The 23,509-nt window shown below is 48.5% G+C and overlaps 1 pseudogene; it reads left to right on the forward strand.

Annotated features, from left to right (window-relative positions):
- Nucleotides 1-23,417, forward strand: part of LOC103629175 (uncharacterized) — a 39,118-nt pseudogene extending 15,701 nt beyond the window's left edge.
- The last annotated feature ends 92 nt before the right edge of the window (nucleotides 23,418-23,509 follow it).

Consider the following 23,509-nt stretch of genomic DNA (forward strand, 5'->3'; position numbering starts at 1 on the left):
TTATATTTGTAAATTTCAGTTTCGCCCTATTCACCCCCCCTCTAGGCAACTATCAATTGGTATCAGAGCCTGGTGCTTCATTAGAGCCTAGCCGCTCGAAGTGATGTCGGGAGATCACGCCAAGAAGGAGATGGAGACCGGCGAAAAGCCCACTACAAGCCACGGGAGCACTTCATCGGAAGAGTCCCGCACCAAGAGGAAGGAGAAGAAGAAGGACTCCTCCAAAGGGAAGGAGAAGAAATCTTCTTCACACCACAAAGAGAAGAAAGAGAAATCCTTTTCACACAAGCCGCATCGGAGTGGGGACAAGAAAAAGAGGATGAGGAAGGTGGTCTACTACGAGACCGATTCTTCATCGGCATCCACCTCCGGCTCCAACGCGGCATCCGTCACTTCTAAGCGCCAAGAGCGTAAGAAGTATAGTAAGATTCCCCTACGCTACCCTCGCATTTCTAAACATACACCTTTACTTTCCGTCCCATTAGGCAAACCACCAACTTTTGATGGTGAAGATTACGCTAGGTGGAGTGATTTAATGCGATTTCATCTAACCTCGCTCCACAAAAGTATATGGGATGTTGTTGAGTTTGGTGCACAGGTACCATCCGTAGGGGATGAAAACTATGATGAGGATGAGGTAGCCCAAATCGAGCACTTCAACTCCCAAGCCACAACCATACTCCTTGCCTCTCTAAGTAGAGAGGAATATAACAAGGTGCAAGGGTTGAAGAGTGCGAAGGAGATTTGGGACTTACTCAAGACCGCATACGAGGGTGATGAACTCACCAAGATCACCAAGCGGGAAACGATCGAGGGGGAGCTCGGTCGCTTTCGTCTTCGCCAAGGGGAGGAGCCACAAGACATGTACAACCGGCTCAAAACCTTGGTGAACCAAGTGCGCAACCTCGGAAGCAAAAAGTGGGATGACCACGAGGTGGTTAAGGTTATTCTAATATCTCTTATTTTCCTTAACCCTACTCAAGTTCAATTAATTCGTGGCAACCCAAGATATACACTAATGACCCCCGAGGAAGTAATCGGGAATTTTGTGAGCTTTGAGTACATGATCAAGGGCTCGAAGAAGATCAACGAGCTAGATGATCCCTCCACATCCGCGGCACAACCGGTCGCATTTAAGGCGACGGAGGAGAGGAAGGAGGAGTCTACACCAAGTAGACAACCAATCGACGCCTCAAAGCTCGACAATGAGGAAATGGCGCTCGTCATCAAGAGCTTCTGCCAAATCCTCAAACAAAGGAAGGGGAAGGACTACAAACCCCGCTCCAAGAAAGTGTGTTACAAATGTGGTAAGCCCGGTCATTTTATTGCAAAATGTCCTATATCTAGTGACAGTGACAGGGGCAACGACAAGAAGGGGAGAAGAAAGGAGAAGAGGAGATACTACAAGAAGAAGGGCGGCGATGCCCATGTTTGTCGGGAATGGGACTCCGACGAAAGCTCTAGCGACTCCTCCGACGACGAGGACGCCGCCAACATCGCCATCACCAAGGGACTCCTCTTCCCCAACGTCGGCCGCAAATGCCTCATGGCAAAGGACGGCAAGAGGAAGAAGGTTAAATCTAAATCCTCCACTAGATATGAGTCTTCTAGTGATGATAATGCTAGTGATGAGGAAGATAATCTGCATACCCTTTTTGCCAACCTTAACATGGAACAAAAAGAAAAACTAAATGAACTAATTAGTGCCATCCATGAGAAGGATGATCTCTTGGACTCCCAAGAGGACTTCCTAATCAAGGAAAATAAAAAACATGTTAAGGTTAAGAATGCTTATGCTCTAGAGGTAGAAAAATGTGAGAAATTAACTAGCGAGCTAAGCACATGCCATGACACTATTGCCAACCTTAGGAATGAAAATGCTAATTTGTTAGCTAAGGATGATTCTCATGTTTGTAATGTTTCAACTTCCAATTCTAGAGATGATAATGATGATTTACTTGCTAGGATTGAAGAATTGAACATTTCACTCGCTAGCCTTAGAAATGAAAATGAAAAATTGCTTGCTAAGGCTAAAGATTTTGATGTTTGCAATATTACTATTTCTAACCTTAGAAGTGAAAATGACATATTACATGCTAAGGTTATAGAGTTAAAATCTTGCAAACCCTCTACATCTATTGTTGAGCATGTTTCTATTTGTGCTAGATGTAGAGATGTTGATATTAATGCTATTCATGATCACATGGCTTTAATTAAACAACAAAATGATCATATAGCTAAATTAGATGCTAAAATTGCCGAGCATAACTTAGAGAATGAAAAATTTAAATTTGCTCGTAATATGCTTTATAATGGGAGACGCCCTGGCATTAAGGATGGCATTGGCTTCCAAAGGGGAGACAATGTCAAAATTAGCGCCCCTCCTAAGAAATTGTCAAACTTTGTTAAGGGCAAGGCTCCCATGCCTCAGGATAACGAGGGTTACATTTTATACCCTGCCGGTTATCCCGAGAGCAAAATTAGGAGAATTCATTCTAGGAAGTCTCACTCTGGCCCTAATCATGCTTTTATGTATAAGGGTGAGACATCTAGCTCTAGGCAACCAACCCGTGCTAAGTTGCCTAAGAAGAAGACTCCTAGTGCATCAAATGAACATAGCTTTTCATTTAAAACTTTTGATGCATCATATGTTTTGACTAACAAATCCGGCAAGGTCGTTGCCAAGTATGTTGGGGGCAAACACAAGAGCTCCAAAACTTGTGTTTGGGTTCCCAAAGTTCTTGTTTATAATGCCAAAGGACCCAAAACCGTTTGGGTACCTAAAGTCAAGAACTAAACTTGTTTTGTAGGTTTATGCATCCGGGGGCTCAAGTTGGATCATCGATAGCGGGTGCACAAACCACATGACAGGGGAAAAAAAAGATGTTCTCCTCCTACGAGAAAAACCAGGATCCCCAACGAGCTATTACATTCGGGGATGGAAACCAAGGTTTGGTCAAGGGTTTGGGAAAAATTGCTATATCTCCTGACCATTCTATTTCCAATGTTTTTCTTGTAGATTCATTAGATTACAATTTGCTTTCTGTATCTCAATTATGCAAAATGGGCTACAACTGTCTCTTTACTAATGTAGGTGTCACTGTCTTTAGACGAAGTGATGATTCAATAGCATTTAAGGGTGTGCTAGAGGGTCAGCTTTACTTGGTAGATTTTGATAGAGCTGAACTCGACACATGCTTAATTGCTAAGACTAACAAGGCCTTGTGGGGGATAGATATCCCCCGGGTCCACTAAAGAGTAAAAGACCTCACGAAAGGCCCAAGGGCCCAATAAATCATAAGGTCATTCTTTCGTGGGCCTGGGGAGAGACAACCAGCAAAGCAGATCGACATGAGGCCAGATTGATGTAAACCCGGACGATCCACGACGTCGAACGACTGATCACAACAGAGATCCGACTTTCTCGCGCTGGAGCCTCCATGCAACGGAGCCATGCGAGGATAAGTCGGTGAGGGTTACGCAGAGATAAACTCAAGAAGTTCACTATCTTTTAGCTACTCGTTGTTATCATGTATTGCCCCACAGTCGAGTATATAAGGCCTAGGGGGCACCCCTTCAGAACGATCGACCCTACTACTTAGCCACCCACTCCAGTTTTCTGCACTCTCAATTCAGAGAGCTCTCTTGTAACCTCATTCACCAGGCATACTCACCAGGACGTAGGGTGTTACGCATCTCTAAGCGGCCCGAACCTGTAAACATTGTCCACTGTCCCTCGTGCATCTGGCACAAACCATTTTGCTACAGTTGTCGACACCGTCCTACTCCTAAAAACACCTTGAGGGGCAACCCCGGGTGTGCGGTCGGACCCAAAACACCGACAGCTGGCGCGCCAGGTAGGGGGTGTGTCGACAATCCAAGCTAGCTCAATGGTCGTCACCTTCTACAGCAAGATCACCCTGCGCCCCGGATCCGTATTCTGCTTCGGAATAATCTCATCTGTAGCAGACGAAGAGGGAATTCTACGCCGTATCGCAGATCCGCCGGAAAGGAAGTCTCCTCCAACGAACTCCGAAAATACCGGAGAAGCGCAACCTCCAGCTCTTCGGAAAAAGATCGTCTCCGGAAAGTCGGGGGCCGAGAGCTCGCTGACCCGGAAAACTCCACTGTCTACTTCCCCGACAAAAGAATGGACACGGATCATGAGGAAGAAGGAGACCAGGGAGAAGCAAGTTGTTCTTTCCGTTCCTCCGGCCTCAAAGGAGAACGGAAAGAAGGTCGCCACGACAGCAGCACCATTCTACCCCGACGTCCTCTTCATCGGGAGAGTGGAGTCGCCTACCGTCTCCGACGACGAGCCGACCGCACCCAGAGAAGAACCGCCTCAACGAGAATCCCGCCGACGGAGGAATCGGCGCAGGAACGTTCGACGACATCACGCGGTCGGAGAACGGGATCCGGAGCAGCCCGTCTCGCGAGACGAGGTCTCGGAGATAGGAGAAACTCCGGAAGAACGCGTCTTCAGAGAACGAAGGAACTCCTGACGACGTGATCGCCGACGGGCTCAGGAACAAGCCGAGCAAGATGCGAGGCAACGCCGGGAGAATCCATTCTTCGGGCGCAACCTGAATCCCGACTTTGCCCGAGCTATGAACACGTCGAGCGAAGTCGGAGGAGTACTAGCTCGGATAGCTGATGGACTTCCTCGGACTCCCGACGCTGAGGGCTACCGACGCCTGTTCACCCAGGCAGCCAACCATCTTCTACCGCTTGCTCACCCGCCGAACGATCTACGACACGCCATCAACAGTCGCAGAGATGCTCGAAGCTCCATCAATGCTTTGCGCGAACGGCGGCATGAGAACAAGATCCGCTGTCGGGAGGAGTACGACAGGGATCATGGCATCCTGGCTCAGAGCCAGGCCACCAGAACTGAGTCGACAACGGCCTCAACTGGCGGAACCACCCAGAGACGGTCGAGGAACCACAACCACAACTCCCCTCCCCGGGACAGACATCGTCCCCGATGACAGGAGGACACATGCGGAGTATCCGCTCTTACTCCGCGCCTTAGGGCCATTCAATGGCCTCCCAACTTCAAGGTATCCAATGTCGACAAATATGAACCTAAGCAGGATCCAGGGGGTTGGCTAGCCGTCTACACCACCGCTGCTCGAGCTGCCGGGGCGTCCGAAGACGTGATGACCGCGTATTTACCCATCGTCCTTGGGCAAGACGCGCTGCAATGGCTGCGACATCTACCCCGACACTGCATTGACGACTGGGGGGACTTCAGTCGACGCTTCACCGCCAACTTCCAGTCCCTCTCCGACAAGCCGGCGCAACCATGGGACCTCAAATCCATCAAGCGCCGAGGGGATGAGACTCTCCGGTCGTACCTCAAAAGGTTCCAGACCATGAGAAATCGTATCCCCGAGGTCACGGAGGCGGCCGTGATCGAGGACTTCTACAGAGGATCCAACGACTCGGCTTTCGTCCGAGCCATACTACAGAAGGCGCCGACTACCTCCGAGGAGCTGTTCCGGGAAGCCGACCTCTACATCACCGCCGATGAGCGGGCCCAGGACCTCATCGGAGGAACGAAGCCTGCACCGGCAGCACCACGACGCGACGCGAACCAGCAACCCGACAAACGATGGGAGAAGAGGCCTCGCGAAGAAGTACACGCCGCCGGACCACCTGCCTCTCGCGCCCGAGGAGGACCTCGCGGAGGCGAACGCACGCTAGACGACATCCTCGACACCCAGTGCCCGTACCACAAAGACATGCACCACACTCTACGTAACTGTCGGGACTTCAAGCACTCCATCGGGCACGGCCGACCCTTCCAACCTCTACCTCGTCCTCCGCCAAGGGGAGGACCAGATGAACCACGACAACCCCATCAGCAGGAGGAGGGGGGAGGAGGAGGAGCTTTCCCGCGCGTGGACAGAGAAGTCAACGTCATCTTCGGTGGACACGGATCGCAGGAGAACAAACGATAACAAAAGCTCAACGACCGCCAGATACTGGTGGCGACCACCGGTCCTCCCGCTCCATACCGGTGGTCGGAGCACCCGATCACTTTCACTCGGGAGGATCAATGGCTTAACTTCGACCATCCAGGCAAATACCCGCTCCTCGTCGATCCGGTGATCCGAGAGAGCCGGGTGAAGAAGGTGCTAGTGGACGGGGGGAGCAGCATCAACGTCACCTTCCCCCGGACACTTCAAGGCTTGGGAGTTCACCTCAAAGAGCTCCACGAGTTGGACACTCCTTTCTTCGGCATCGTGCCGACGGAAGGGGAATACCCGCTGGGCCACATCTACATGCCGGTCACCTTCGGAACTCCGGAGAACTACAGAACCGAGTTCCTGAGGTTTGAAGTGGCGAGCTTCGACTGCGGGTACAACGCCATCATCGGAAGGCCGGGATTGGCCAAATTCATGGCCATTCCACATTACACGTACATGATACTGAAGATGCCAGGACCGCAAGGGATCATAACTGTGCGCGCCGACTTCCAAGGCGCCGCAGAGTGTTTCCGAGTGGCCATCCAAGCAGCCCTCACCGCCAAGCCATCGACGGTTCCTTCTACACTGGCGAACTCTAAGTCTGAGGAGGACCTCGCAGTACCGGCAAACGAAGCTCAGGCCGCGACCTCTATGCGGCCGACTGAAGATACTAAGAGGATCAACCTGGGGTTCGCTGATGAACGCAAGACTGCCATCATCAGCTCCAGCTTGGACGACAAATAGGAAAGCGCGCTCGTCCAGTTTCTGCAAGATAACCGAGACGTATTCGCATGGCAACCTGCGGATATGCCGGGAGTCCCAAGAGAACTGGCCGAGCACAAATTGAAGGTCTATCCCTAGGCGAGGCCGATTCGGCAAAAGCTACGTCGTTTCACGCCCGACAAGAGAGAGGCCATTCGCGCCGAGTTAGCTCGCTTGGTCGCGGCTGGATTTATTAGAGAAGTATTACACCCCGAGTGGTTAGCCAACCCTGTTATTGTACTCAAAAAGAATAAAGTGGATTGGTGCATGTGCGTCGACTATACTGATCTCAACAAACACTGCCCGAAGGATCCCTTCGGGCTCCCAAGGATAGATCAGGTGGTGGACTCCACCGCTGGATGTTTTGTGCTGTCTTTCTTAGATTGCTATTCCGGGTATCATCAGATTAGTTTGGCGAAGGAAGACGAGGAAAAAACAGCGTTCATCACTCTGTTTGGTGCTTTCTGTTATACCTCCATGCCGTTCGGCCTCAAAAACGCTGGAGCAACTTATCAGAGAGCCATTCAAACATGCTTAGCCGATCACTGGGGCAAGCGTGTGGAGGCCTACGTAGATGAAGTGGTAATCAAAACGGAGAATTCGGAAGACTTCATCGAAGACTTACAGCTGGTTTTCAACAGTCTGAGACGGTATAGATGGAAGCTTAATCCTGAAAAGTGTGTTTTCGGGGTACCAGCTGGAAAGTTACTCGGGTTTATCGTCAGCCACCGGGGAATTGAGGCTAATCCGGATAAAATTGAAGCTATCATGAAGATGGAAGCTCCTCGATCACAAAAGAAGGTTCAGCGACTTACATGATGTATGGCAGCTCTGAGCATATTTATATCCAGGCTGGGAGAAAAAGGTTTGCCATTTTACAAGCTACTCAAGAAGGTGGATAAGTTTCAATGGACTTCAGAAGCACAAGAAGCTCTAGATGCACTGAAAAAATTCTTGACAACACCACCAGTACTGAAACCACCCCGGCGAGCTACGTCAACTCAGCCAGCTGAAGATTTGCTGCTGTATATCTCTTGCACGACTCACGTGGTAAGCACCGCGTTGGTAGTCGAGCGAGTAGAAGAAGGACATGCCTACCCAGTGCAACATCCTATTTACTTCATCAGTGAAGTTCTGGGCCCCTCAAAGAAAAAGTATCCTCAAGTTCATAAGCTATTATATGCAGTACTTCTAACTGCCCGCAAGCTGCGTCACTACTTTGATGACCACAAAGTCATAGTAGTTACTGGTTTTTCGATAGGGGATATTCTTCACAACAAGGAAGCCATTGGCCGAATAGCCAAGTGGGCTTGCGAGCTGGGATCTCATGACATCGAGTTCCGACCTCGCACTACTATCAAAACTCAAGCGCTGGTTGATTTCGTATCAGAGTGGACTGAACAGTAAGTACCAGATAACCCAGAGACTGCAGAAGTATGGCGAATGTATTTCGATGGCTCGCTGAAGCTGCAGGGAGCGGGAGCAGGGATTCTCTTCACCGCACCTGGAGGCGAACACCTCAAGTATGCCCTCCAGTTGCTGTTCCCAGCCTCCAACAATGCAGCCATGAAGCTCTGATCCATGGATTGAACATTGCCATATCGTTGGGTGTCAAGAGATTGATGGTCTATGGGGACTCTCTGGTAGTCATCAGCCAGATAAACAAGGAGTGGGATTGTTCAAGCGATTCGATGGGAAAATACTGCGCTGTCGTCCGAAAGCTGGAAGATAAATTCGAGGGTCTGGAATTCCATCATGTAGAAAGAGATCGGAACACAGCAGCCGATGTATTGTCCAAGCTAGGATCCAGTCGAACTCAGGTCCCACCCGGAGTCTTCGTGCAAGAAATCCTACAGCCGAGTATCTCAATGGATCAAACAGAAGAGTGCAACATCATAGATCAACTCGAGTCAGACTCTGATGACTGGAGAAGGCCGATCATTAAATATATAAAGAATGAAGAGGAACCAGACGACAAGAACTCGGCAGAGCGCATCGCCAGACAGTCGGCTCACTACACGCTCATTGGGGAGACATTGTATAGAAGGGGTGCGTCAGGCGTTCTCATGAGGTGCATCCTCCCGTCCACTGGAAAGCAACTTCTGGAGGAGGTCCATGCTGGGCAATGTGGAATACATGCAGCATCCAGAACACTAGTCGGGAAGGTCTTCAGGTCAGGATTCTATTGGCCAACAGCAAAGAACGACGCAGCCAAGTTAGTTCAGAGGTGTGAAGCTTGCCAATACTTATCAAAGCAACAACACCTGCCAGCACAGCAACTGCAGACCATACCAGTAACTTGGCCCTTCGCGTGCTGGGGACTGGATATGATTGGACCTTTTAAGAAAGCTCAAGGAGGATACACTCATGTACTGGTAGCAATCGACAAATTCACTAAATGGATAGAGTTCAAACCCATTGCTTCTTTAACCTCAGCTAAGGCCGTGGAATTCATACAAGACATAATATTCAGATTCGAGATACCAAACAGCATCATAACTGACTTAGGATCCAACTTCACAAGTTCAGAATTCTTCGACTTCTGCGAGCAAAAGAGCATTCAGATCAAGTATGCATCTGTAGCACATCCAAGGGCCAACAGGCAGGTTGAGCGAGCCAACGGAATGATATTGGAGGCACTCAGGAAAAAGGTCTTCGATAAAAATGAAAAATTCGCGGGAAAGTGGATAAGGGAATTGCCTTATGTCATTTGGAGCCTAAGAACCCAACCTAGCCGAGCCCTGCATGGAAACACTCCTTTCTTCATGGTCTATGGGTCGGAGGCAGTGCTACCCGCTGATCTCAAGTTCGGGGCGCCAAGGTTGATTTTCGAAAGCATAGCAGAAGCTGAGGCCACCAGGCTGGAGGACATTGATGTACTTGAAGAAGAACGGCTAAACGTGGTAATCCAATCAGCACGGTATCAGCAGACTCTAAGGCGCTATCACGATAAGGCTGTGCGACAACGATTCTTCTCAGTAGGAGATCTCGTCCTCCGCCGAATTCTAACGGGGGAGGGACGGCACAAGTTATCACCCTTATGGGAAGGACCCTTCATGGTAGCAGAAATCACTCGGCCCGGATCGTACCGCCTCACTCAGATGGATGGCACTGAAGTTGGGAACTCCTGGAACATAGAACACCTCAGAAAGTTTTATCCCTAGCTGTATTTCAAAACTGCTGGGACGATGATGTATTCTGTAAAGTGGAAATATGTCATCAATAAAAAAGAGGTTTCAAAGATACTCAGTTCGTTTACGATTGACTTGCATTCTTACTTAACTCGGGGTGACCACTATGCCCTACTAACGGAGCAATCGAATTAAGTCGGCAACGACTTAAGGCGGTGCAACATGCTCACGCTTACTTAACTCGGGGTGACCACTATGCCCTACTAACGGAGCAATCGACTTAAGTCGGCAACGACTTAAGGCGGTGCAACATGCTCACGCTTACTTAACTCTGGGTGACCAATATGCCCTACTAACGGAGCAATCGACTTAAGTCGGCAACGACTTAAGGCGGTGCAACATGCTCACGCTTACTTAACTCGGGGTGACCACTATGCCCTACTAACGGAGCAATCGACTTAAGTCGGCAACGACTTAAGGCGGTGCAACATGCTCACGCTTACTTAACTCGGGGTGACCACTATGCCCTACTAACGGAGCAATCGACTTAAGTCGGCAACGACTTAAGGCGGTGCCACATGCTCACGCTTACTTAACTCGGGGTGACCACTATGCCCTACTAACGGAACAATCAACTTAAGTCGGCAACGACTTAAGGCGGTGCAGCATGCACATGCCTATGCAATTCAGGGGGTGACTTCTATATCCCGCAAACAAATCTCATAATCATCGTGCGTCGTTTCATTACTGCAAATTTACGAACTCATGAATTCTGATACAATAAGAGAGTAATTATATCATTCGAATGCTGAACTGATATCCTCTAACAAATACTCGATCATGCTAACCGCGCGCTCAAAGCACGCAAAATGTTTCTCTATTTCGCAATGTCTTTCTCAGGGGCGACCGACGAAGAAGGGCGACTCGAGGAATCGGGGGCAGCATTCACGTCAGCCCTTATGTCTTCAGGAACAACCATGTCGGGTCTCCTCATCAAGATTCGTCCCGCTCGAATAGCCTTGTCCATGGCTCTGTCGCACTGGGCTTTCAGAGTAACAGAAGTTTCTTCGGCAACTTTAGCAGCCAGTCGAGCAGTCTCTAACTCCTGGGCAATGGATTTCTTGGAAGCTCGGAGTTCTTTGATGGTGGCATCCTTTGCTGATATCAACTGCTTGAGGCGGGTCACTTCGTCCGTAGATTCCTGCAGCTTACAACGTTGGTTGTCCAATTCCTCCATTGTAAAGCGGTGACTCCTCTCCAAGATGGTCAGCGAGTTGCTAGAATCACGATACAATCTATCAAGATTGTCACGAGAAGCAGCAAGGATACGCTTTTCTTCCTGCAAGCAAAAATCAACTCCTTCAAAAACCAAGCAAGTAATAGGAACACAGCAAGGCAAGGCACAATTTTGTAAATTACCTTTTCAGAATTGAGCTGAGCATGAAGAGAAGAACTCAGGGCATTAGCGTCATCCAAGGCAGCGGAGACCTGACCCAGTTCAGTTTGGCTCTGAGAGTACTTCTCCTCGAAGTCAGCGCACCGCTGGACCCATTCAGCCTGATCTCGGGAGTGTTTTTCCTCAATAATTGAAATTTTCCGAGTCATTCCTAGCAAGAGATAATCAAACAAAACGGGGTCAGAAGGTAAAACAGTCCACAACAAAGGCAAGGAGAAGCAAAAAGGGCACTAACCAGCGTTGGTTGCCTCCAGTTCAGAGACGCGATGTTGAAGTGACACTGGATTCCAACATGCAAGAGACGAAGCCACTTCTGGGACGGAAGCACCCTGCAATCTCAGCTGGCTGGCCATCCCATCCACCAAAGCCTGATGAGGAAAACAGAAGAGGGTGATGACAGCAGCTCATACAATGTGAAAATCAAGCTAAAGCGCACCACGATACCTGGAGGTTGGAAAAGAATGAAGGGATCCCCAAATCAGAGGAGATCAGTTGATAAGCAGGCGTAAGGCCACCACCCGAAGCAGCTTGCAACGAACCAGCAGAGATCAGCTCAGTACCTTCAACAGAGCCCAACACTCGGTCAGCAGGGACGCTGCCCTCTAAAGCGACTCCCTGATCCAAAGTTTGGGCTACCACCATACAGCCAGAGTGTGGAGAAGATCCCGCGTGAACGTCCATGGAAGTACAGGAAGGAGACCCTGCTTGGGCACCCTCGGGGGCTGGGTCATAGTCGGCACTGCCCACTTGAGCCGGATCATCCCCGGCAGCACCCTCGGGGGCTGGGCAGTGGCTTACACTCTTCACCCGAGCTAAGTCATCCTCGGCGACGTCCTCGGGGGCTGGGCATGTGTCAGCACCATTCTTGAGGTCCAAGCTCTCTGCAGTAACCACCTCTAAGGTTGACGGGCCCTCAGCCACTTCCATAGGACCAGGACAATCCAAGTCAGCTTCCCGACCCTCGAGATCGCGCTCTAAGGTCGACGAGGCACGGGATGACCTCAACCCAGCATCAGGCACGTCGACGCAAGCCTCCATTGCACCATCATCCACTGGCTCCGATAACAAGTCTTCTGGGACCATATCTTCGAGAGTCTGATCAAAGTTGGCTAGGGACAGTTCTTGCAGACCAATGAGGGCAGACAAAGCAGGAGAGGGAACTCCACTACTTTCACCGCTGGCGATGAACCGCCGACTGTTTTTCCGAGTCAAAGGAGCTTCAGTCTCTTCCTCCTCATCATCCACAATGGCAACACAAACAGCACACCCATTGGGGTCAGCAACAGATGGAGCACCCACATTGGGATCAGCAGCAGATTGGGGACACCCATTGGGGTCAGCATCAATAAGTCCAGTCGCAGGCATGTCTTCAGTAGCAGGAACCGAGGTACCAGCGTCCTGATCAAAGCTGGATACTCGCCGGAGGCGTCTTCTTTTCTTCTTCTGCTCGTCAGCAGAAGGATCAGGCTGATTGGCTCGGCAAGGGCGCCTCGGGCGAGCACTAACAGGTTTCTGAGCATCCAAAGTCGTATCAACCTCTGGGAGGGGCACCACTGTCAACACCCCAGCTGGAGCAGCATCGGAAGAATCTTCAGCTAGCAAATCAAGCATAGCGCTTATATCTGCATCACTAGGGTTCAGAGGCACCTCAAAATGAACCTGTCGTTCGTCATCAGGAATCTCCCCAAGCGAAGCAACCAAAGCACTGACTTCTTCAGCAGAGGGTCGCACTCTAAGGCCCAAACCGCCATCAGTAATGGGCGGATTCGACACGAAAAGGGTGAAGGCTTTGGGAGGAGGCAAGTTCCAGGCCGAGTACGCCACTGGAGCACCAACATTTGACACCTTGCCCCTGAGGATCATTTCAAGTCGGCTCACCAAGTCTGCAGAAGGAATTCTCCTGTTGGTAACCCGAGTTGAGTCGGCTAGCCCTCGATACAGATAAGCTGGATAGGCCCTGTCTTTTAGTGGCTGAATATTCTTGAAAACAAAGTCAGTAACCACAGCTTCAGCAGTCAGACCCCTCTCTTTCAGCAGTCCGACTTCAGCTAGCAACACACCTGCCTCGGCCACCTTCTGATCTGTGGGAGACTCGGTCCAGCTCGGGGTGCGAACGTCCGGCTGCCTTCCCGACCGGGAGGGGAGAGAATTCCCATGATTCTCAACTATGAACCACTCTAGGCGCCATCCCTTAATGCTATCCTTGAGGGGGATCTCGAGATATTCAGTTTTCCTCCAGCGGCGCATCTCCAAGCTGGCACCCCCGACCAACTGATGTTGTCCCCCGGCCATCCCAGGGCGACAATGATACAAGTATTTCCACAAACCGAAATGTGGCAGCACACCAAGAAAGGCCTCGCATAAGTGAACGAAAATGGAGATTTGCATAATTGAATTGGGGTTCAGATGGGTCAAGTTAATATGATAAAAATCAAGGAGGCCACGGAAAAAGGGAGAAATGGGGAGGCCAAGGCCGCGGAGAAGGAAAGGGGCGTAAACAACGGACTCATGGGTATCCTCTGTCGGAACAGTAAACCCATGGCAAATCCGCCAAGAACAGAGTTCCTGCGGAGGAAGAACCCCGATGGATACGAGGTGGAGAAGTTCAGTTTCAGAAATGATGGACATATGGTTACCTGCGAAAGGCAACTGGCTGTTGGGATCGATTGGAGGAATAACCACAGCAGACGAGCTCCCGGTTTTCCTCTTGGGTGCCATCTCAATTCTACCAGCGAGCGGAGCGGGAGGCGAATGGCGGAGAGGATTCGGAAGCGGGAAAGCAAGAACTAGGGCACAGAAAGCAAAGGCGGCTAAAAGTGCAGCTCTTATGGGATATTCTCGAGCTAGATACCGTTTCAAAAAGTGCCCAGTCATCACCCGGCGGTTATTTCCAAAACCCCAGCATGCCACGTGGAAACCCGGCAGTTGTCTCCAGAACACCGGTGCGCCACCTCATCACTCGGCCATCGCCCTCAAAGTGGCTCGCGCGGCCTGCTATCACTCGGCGTCGTCTCCAAAACGCCGATTTCGTGTTCAGTCGCTCGGCATTACCTCTAAAATGCCGACGTCGCCCTCCAGTCACTCGGTGTCGTCTCCAAAACGCCGATTTCGTGTTCAGTCGCTCGGCATTACCTCTAAAATGCCGACGTCGCCTTCCAGTCGATCGGCGTCGCCTCCAAAACGCCGATTTCGTGTTCAGTCGCTCGGCATTACCTCTAAAATGCCGATGTCGCCTTCTAGTCGGTCGGCGTTGCCTCCAAAACACCGATTTCGTGTTCAGTCGCTCGGCATTACCTCTAAAATGCCGACGTCACCTTCCAGTCGGTCGGCATTGCCTCCAAGACGCCGATTTCGTGTTCAGTTGCTCGACATTACCTCTAAAAATGCCGACGTCGCTTTCTAATCACTCGACGTTGCCTCTAAAACGCTGATATAGTGTTCAGTCGCTCGGCGTTGCCTCTAAAACGCCAACATTGCCTTTCAGTCGCTCGGCACTAACTCTAAAATGCCGACATCGCTTTCCAATCACTCGTCGTTGCTTCTAACACACTGATACAGTCTTCAGTTGCTCGGTGTTACCTCTAAAACGCCGACACCGTCTACAAGTTACTCGGCAGCTACTTCTGGAAGCGTCAGTGTGATCCCCAAGTTATTCATCTACTGTCTCAAAGGAATCAGTTTTACAAACAAGCAAGACGAGTCATCAAGTAGAAGCCAAAGTCATTCTTTCATTAAAAGGGAAGATAATAAACTTACAAATCAACTCTTCACGAGTTGATACTCCCCTACTATTACTACATTACACTACTACTACACTACGCTATACTACTCTACATTACTACTACATTATTCTAACTAAACTATACTAATATCTAAAAGACCAGTGGCATCTAGCCACTGGCCCTGCTGCTGCTGCCGCCGCCGCCGCCCTTGGTGCTGCCCCTGCTGCTGCCGCCCCGGTTGCTGCCCCTGCTGCTACCGCCGTTACCGTCCTTGCTGCCGCCGCCACTGCCCCTGCCGCCGCCGCTGCCGTCGCCGTCGCCATCGTCGTCGTCGTCGCCGTCGTCCTCGTCCTCGTCCTCGCCGCTGCCGTCCGAGTCCTCCTCATCCGAGGAGTACTCTGACTCATCCGAGCCCTCGAGCCCGGAGCGCTCGACGGCCCAGATGTACGTCCAGACCTCCACTGCGAGCCCCTGGGAGTCGTCTGAGTCGTCAGACGACTCACGCAGGGGGACGGGGGCCGGAGACCCCTCAGACTCAGAGGAGAATTCCTCCTCTGAGTACTCCGAGTCACCAAACTCCTCCGATGGAGGAGTTGGCTCACGCTTGCGCTTGTTGTTCTTGCCCATGGTGGAAGCAGACGGGAGAGAAGAGAGGGAAGCAGCAGAGAACAGCGAAGAGATGTAAAAAAGCCAGAGAGGCAACGACGTTATTTATAGAAGGAGAAGGCAACCGCTCACCTCCAACCGCGGTCACTGAACAGTCGCAAAGCATTCAATAAGCACTTCAACCCGTCTGAAGACACGTCAGGCGGATGACGCCGTTTCACGCAACACTACACCCATTGGGACTCCAGTCAACAGCGCGGAGGATATGATTACACTCGCCGTCACATCACATTACTACTCAGAAGCAGCCGGCTAAAACACTCAGCGTACCAAGCCGTCCCTTGCCCACACCCATTGGGGGGGGACACCCAGGAATTATCAGTATATTTTTCAAAACGGTCACATCTGTGCAGGGCATGCAGTGAATGCCTCAAGACAAAAATGAGATATCAGTAAGGATCAGAGGAAAGCCAAAAATAGCCAGCGAAGTACAAAATATGGCCGACAGAAGCGACGTGAAGACTAGACAGAGAACGTCCATCAGATGTCCAATCAGTCGCAGTGCAAATAAATTGCACTACCCAGCAAGATATGGATAGATTGCGACCTCGGATGCTAAAGACAAAATATATGCTGACCTCCGAAGCAAAATATTGATGACGTAATGCTGACCTCCAAAGCATAATGCAAATAGCTTCATGTCAATTTCTACGAGCGAAAAGGATAATTTTCAGCAAAGAGGCACGAAAGGAAGACCTTCGAATGGATTACCCTTAAAAATCCATTTGAAGGTCGGGGGCTACACCCATTGGGTGCACCTCCAGTGCACCCCATGGATTATCATTCCAAGCCAAGATAGTGCCGACTTCTAAGGAGTGGGACAAGATTAAAAGGCCAGCCCTCAACCAAAATGCAGGAGCACAAATGGAAATAATTTCTGGGGAAGACCTTCGAGTAGATTATTTTCTAAAATATACTCGAAGCTCGGGGCTACACCCATTGGGTGCACCTCCGGTGCACCCAATGAAGTTCAAAATCCTACAAATTGAAATGTCGACCTCTAAGGCACAAGCACGAAACTAAGCCTCGGTCAACGAGTGATCGAAGCAGGAGAAGACAACAGGAAGTCATTTTCTTCAAATTACCTGCAAGCTGGACCTGGGATCTTTGGGCTGATTACCTCTAAATCAACCCAAAGATCGGGGGCTTGTGGGGGATAGATATCCCCCGGGTCCACTAAAGAGTAAAAGACCTCACGAAAGGCCCAAGGGCCCAATAAATCATAAGGTCATTCTTTCGTGGGCCTGGGGAGAGACAACCAGCAAAGCAGATCGACATGAGGCCAGATTGATGTAAACCCGGACGATCCACGACGTCGAACGACTGATCACAACAGAGATCCGACTTTCTCGCGCTGGAGCCTCCATGCAACAGAGCCATGCGAGGATAAGTCGGTGAGGGTTACGCGGAGATAAATTCAAGAAGTTCACTATCTTTTAGCTACTCGTTGTTATCATGTATTGCCCCACGGTCGAGTATATATGGCCTAGGGGGCACCCCTTCAGAACGATCGACCCTACTACTTAGCCACCCACTCCAGTTTTCTGCACTCTCAATTCAGAGAGCTCTCTTGTAACCTCATTCACCAGGCATACTCACCAGGACGTAGGGTGTTACGCATCTCTAAGCGGTCCGAACCTGTAAACACTGTCCACTGTCCCTCGTGCATCTGGCACGAACCATTTTGCTACAGTTGTCGACACCGTCCTACTCCTAAAAACACCTTGAGGGGCAACCCCGGGTGTGCGGTCGGACCCAAAACACCGACAGGGCTGGCTCTGGCATCGCCGACTAGCACATGTTGGGATGAAGAATCTTCATAAGCTTCTAAAGGGAGAGCACATTTTAGGACTAACCAATGTTCATTTTGAGAAAGACAGGGTTTGTAGCGCATGCCAAGCAGGAAAGCAAGTTGGTGCCCATCATCCACACAAGAACATCATGACGACCGACAGGCCGCTTGAGCTACTCCACATGGATCTATTCGGCTCGATCGCTTACATAAGCATCGGTGGGAGTAAGTATTGTCTTGTAATAGTGGATGATTATTCTCGCTTCACTTGGGTGTTCTTTTTGTAGGAAAAATCTCAAACCCAAGAAACCTTAAAGGGATTCTTGAGACGAGCTCAAAATGAGTTCGGCTTAAGGATCAAGAAAATTAGAAGCGACAACGGGACGGAGTTTAAGAACTCACAAATTGAAGGCTTCCTTGAGGAGGAGGGCATCAAGCATGAGTTCTCTTCTCCCTACACCCCACAACAAAATGGTGTAGTGGAGAGGAAGAATCGAACTCTATTGGACATGGCAAGGACCATGCTTGATGAGTACAAAACTTCGGATCGGTTTTGGGCCGAGGCGGTCAACACCACCTGCTACGCCATCAACCGGTTATATCTACACCGAATCCTCAAGAAGACATCTTATGAACTCCTAACCGATAAAAAGCCCAATATTTCATATTTTAGAGTCTTTGGTAGCAAATGTTTTATTCTTGTTAAAAGAGGTAGAAAATCTAAATTTGCTCCTAAGACTGTAGAAGGCTTTTTACTAGGATATGATTCAAACACAAGGGCATATAGAGTCTTTAACAAGTCCACTGGACAAGTTGAAGTTTCTTGTGACGTTGTGTTTGATGAGACTAACGGCTCTCAAGTAGAGCAAGTTGATCTTGATGAGATAAGTAATGAAGAGGCTCCATGCATCGCGCTAAGGAACATGTCCATTGGGGATGTGTGTCCTAAGGAATCCGAAGAGCCTCCAAATGCACAAGATCAACCATCCTCCTCAACGCAAGCATCTCCACCAACTCAAAATGAGAATGAAGCTCAAATTGATGAGGTAGAAGATCAAGCGAATGAGCCACTTCAAGATGACGACAATGATCAAGGGGGAGATGCAAATGATCAAAACAAGGAGGATGAAGAACAAAGACCGCCACACCCAAGAGTCCACCAAGCAATCCAACGAGATCACCCCGTCAACACCATCCTCAGCGACATTCATAAGGGGGTAACCACTAGATCTCGTGTTACACATTTTTGTGAGCATTACTCTTTTGTTTCCTCTATTGAGCCACACAGGGTAGAGGAAGCACTTCAAGATTCCGATTGGGTGGTGGCGATGCAAGAGGAGCTCAACAACTTCACTAGGAATGAGGTATGGCATTTAGTTCCACGTCCTAACCAAAATGTTGTAGGAACCAAATGGGTCTTCCGCAACAAGCAAGATGAGCATGGTGTGGTGACAAGGAACAAAGCTCGACTTGTGGCCAAAGGTTACTCCCAAGTCAAAGGTTTGGATTTCGGTGAAACCTATGCACCCGTAGCTAGGCTTGAGTCAATTCGTATATTATTAGCCTATGCTACTTACCATGGCTTCAAGCTTTATCAAATGGACGTGAAAAGTGCTTTCCTCAATGGACCAATCAAGGAAGAGGTCTATGTTGAGCAACCTCCCGGCTTTGAAGATAGTGAGTACCCTAACCATGTCTATAGGCTCTCTAAGGCGCTTTATGGGCTCAAGCAAGCCCCAAGAGCATGGTATGAATGCCTAAGAGATTTCCTTATAGCTAATGGCTTCAAAGTCGGCAAGGTCGATCCTACTTTATTCACTAAAACTCTTGAAAATGACTTGTTTGTATGCCAAATTTATGTTGATGATATTATATTTGGGTCTACTAACGAGTCTACTTGTGAAGAGTTTAGTAGGATCATGACACAAAAATTCGAGATGTCGATGATGGGGGAGTTGAAGTACTTCTTGGGATTTCAAGTGAAGCAACTCCAAGAGGGCACCTTCATTAGCCAAACAAAATATACTCAAGACATTCTAAACAAGTTTGGGATGAAGGATGCTAAGCCCATCAAGACACCCCATGGGAACTAATGGGCATCTCGACCTCGACACGGGAGGTAAGTCCGTGGATCAAAAGGTATACCGGTCGATGATAGGTTCTTTACTCTATTTATGTGCATCTCGATCGGATATTATGCTTTTCGTATGCATGTGTGCAAGATTCCAAGCCGACCCTAAGGAAGCTCACCTTACGGCCGTAAAACGAATCTTGAGATATTTGGCTTACACTCCTAAGTTTGGGCTTTGGTATCCTAGGGGATCCACTTTTGATCTGATTGGTTATTCGGATGCCGATTGGGCGGGGTGTAAAATCAATAGAAAGAGCACATCAGGGACTTGCCAGTTCTTGGGAAGATCCTTGGTGTCTTGGGCTTCAAAGAAGCAAAATTCGATTGCTCTTTCTACCGCCGAAGCCGAGTACATTGCCGCAGGCCATTGTTGTGCGCAATTGCTTTGGATGAGGCAAACCCTGCGGGACTACGGTTACAAATTAACCAAAGTCCCTTTACTATGTGATAATGAGAGTGCAATCAAGATGGCGGATAATCCCGTCGAGCATAGCCGCACTAAACACATAGCCATTCGGTATCATTTTCTTAGGGATCACCAACAAAAGGGAGATATTGAGATTTCTTACATTAACACTAAAGATCAATTAGCCGATATCTTTACCAAGCCTCTTGATGAACAATCTTTTAACAAACTTAGGCATGAGCTCAATATTCTTGATTCGCGAAATTTCTTTTGCTAAGTTGCACTCATAGCTCCTTTGTATACCTTTGATCATGTCTCTTTCATATGCTATGACTAATGTGTTTTTCAAGTCTATTTCAAACCAAGTCATAGGTGTATTGAAAGGGAATTGGAGTCTTCGGCGAAGACAAAGGCTTCCACTCCGTAACTCATCCTTCGCCGTCGCTCCGCGCATCTCTCCATCTTTTTGGGGAGAATTCAAAGCAAAAGGACTTCTTCTTTGGTACAATCTTCACTCATTTATTTATGACCAAAGGGGAAGAACGTAACTCGAGGGCTCTAATGATTTCGTTTTTGGCGATTCATGCCAAAGGGGGAGAGAGTATGAGCCCAAATCAAAAGGACCGCAACACCACCTATTTTTAAAATTGGAGATTTTCAATTGGTAAATTTCAAATTGGTATCTTATTATGTTCAAAAGGGGGAGAAAGTAATATTTCAAAAATGATATATCAAAACCCTCTTGAACACTAAGAGGAGGATCTCATTTAGGGGGAGTTTTGTTTAGTCAAAGGAAAAGTATTTGAAACAGGGGGAGAAAATTTCAAATCTTGAAAATGCTTCGTAAAGTCTTATTCATTTACCTTTGACTATTTGCAAAAGAACTTTGAAAAGGATTTACAAAAGAATTTGCAAAAACAAAATCCGTGGTGCAAGCGTGGTCCAAAATGTTAAAAATAAAGAAACAATCCATGCATATCTTGTAAGTATTTATATTGGCTCAATTCCAAGCAACCTTTGCACTTACATTATGCAAACTAGTTCAATTATGCACTTCTATATTTTCTTTGGTTTGTGTTGGCATCAATCACCAAAAAGGGGGAGATTGAAAGGGAATTAGGCTTACACCTAGTTCCTAAATAATTTTGGTGGTTGAATTGCCCAACACAAATAATTGGACTAACTAGTTTGCTCTAGTGTATAAGTTATACAGGTGCCAAAGGTTCACACTTAGCCAATAAAAAGACCAAGTATTGGGTTCAACAAAAGAGCAAAGGGGTAACCGAAGGCACCTCTGGTCTGGCGCACCGGACTGTCCGGTGTGCCACCAGACAGTGTCCGGTGCACCAGAGGACTCCAACTCCAACTCGTCACCTTCGGGAAAATCTCAGAGCCGGCGCGCTATAATTCACCGGACTGTCCGGTGTACACCGGACAGTGTCCGGTGCTCCAAGAGGACGCGACTCTGGAACTTGGCGGCTTCGGGAAACTGCAACGGCTGCTCCGCTATAATTCACCGGACATGTCCGGTGTACACCGGACTGTCCGTTGTAACTGCGGGGCAACGACTACTTCGCGCCAATGGTCACCTGCAACAGCAATTAATGCGCGCCAGAGCGCGCAGAAGTCAGGCACGCGCGTAGTGGCGCACCGGACACTCTACAGTACATGTCCGGTGCGCCACCGGACATCCAGGCGGGCCCAGCAATCAGAGCTCCAACGGCCGGAACCCAACGGATTTGGTGACGTGGCTGGCGCACCGGACATGTCCGGTATGCACCAGACTGTCCGATGCACCATACGACAGACAGCCTCCACCAACGGTCATGTTTGGTGGTTGGGGCTATAAATACCCCCAACCACCCACCATTCATTGCATCCAAGTTTTCCACTTCTCAACCACTTACAAGAGCTAGGCATTCAATTCTAGACACACCAAAGAGATCAAATCCTCTCCAATTCCACACAAGGCTTTAGTGATTAGAGAGAGAGATTTGCCGTGTTCTTTTGAGCTCTTGCGCTTGGATTGCTTCTTTTCTTTCTCACTTGTTCTTGTGATCAAAACTCCATTGTAATCAAGGCAAGAGGCACCAATCGTGTGGTGGCCCTTGTGGGGAAGTTTTGTTCCCAGCTTTGATTTGAGAAGAGAAGCTCACTCGGTCGGAAGGATCGTTTGAGAGAGGGAAAGAGTTGAAAGAGACCCGGTCTTTGTGACCACCTCAACGGGGAGTAGGTTTGCGAGAACCGAACCTCGGTAAAACAAATCCTTGTGTCACACCCCTTATTTGCTTGAGATTTGTTTTGCACCCTCTCTAGCGGACTCGTTATTATTTCTAACGCTAACCCGGCTTGTAGTTGTGTTTATATTTGTAAATTTCAGTTTCGCCCTATTCACCCCCCCTCTAGGCAACTATCAGCTACCCTTAACCAATTATTGTTGCCCTTCAATTTTTCTAGCTGATAAAACATGATAGTTATTGACGTTGTTGTTGCCTTTTTATTTTCCTAGCTGCTGCCCTTAACCTGAAGCGCTATGTACTTCCAAAATGGCAAGACAACCAAAGTTCCAACATGCTGTGAAAATAGCCATAAAGAAACTTTCAAGCTCATCTTAAAAGGCTTCAGTTGTAATTAATCAATATACTTTCTTCAGAAAGCAAGCTAGGTTATTTGGAGGAGAAGAGGCTATGTATGATGAAGGTAACTTGATTATGGAATGGTTGTGCAACTCTAGGAGTGAATAATTGCCGACACTTGATGAAAATGATGAGCCTGAATCCCCTAACAAACCAAGTGGGTTCGTTTTAGAGGAGTCAGGAGGATTGAATGAAGAAGAGATGATTCTTTTAAATTCTAGGATATCTTTTAAATCCCCTAACGAATATAATGGTCCTGGTAAGCAAGCAAAATCGACAGTGTACATGCAAATAATTGTTTCAACAATGTATTTTGTTTTTATATCTATATATCTTTTGTAGGTCAAGATGAACAACCACCCGCTCTTCGTCCAAGATCAAAAAGGCAGAAGAAGCTCTCTATCAAGGGCCTGTACATGCTTGAGAAGGTTAAGTACATCTAAGATTATAGATATGTTGTCTTGGTGTTTCAAAAAATTCCTTTAACTAATTAATTTTTTGTCTTACTGTTGGAAAATACAGTGATCTAATCTTCAAGCACAAGCACAAGAATATGGTGTATGCATGGACCGATTCAATGGCAAGATTTTGAACATGTGGCTCTATTGTATCAACTGTGTGCTCTGTTTCAGTTTCAGCATAATATTGCTGCTATATCTGGTTTATGTGGCCTACCAATATTTAGAACTGTGATTGATTTCTATGCATTATTTGAACTATGGACTATCAATTATTTTTGACTCAACACTAGTGTTATATTTACTGGTGCATAGATGCTACCAAAGAACTTTATTTATGTAATATTTGATTTATTTGGACTGTCTCATTATTC

This window comes from Zea mays, chromosome 6 (assembly GCF_902167145.1).
Source record: "Zea mays cultivar B73 chromosome 6, Zm-B73-REFERENCE-NAM-5.0, whole genome shotgun sequence".
NCBI lineage: Eukaryota > Viridiplantae > Streptophyta > Magnoliopsida > Poales > Poaceae > Zea > Zea mays.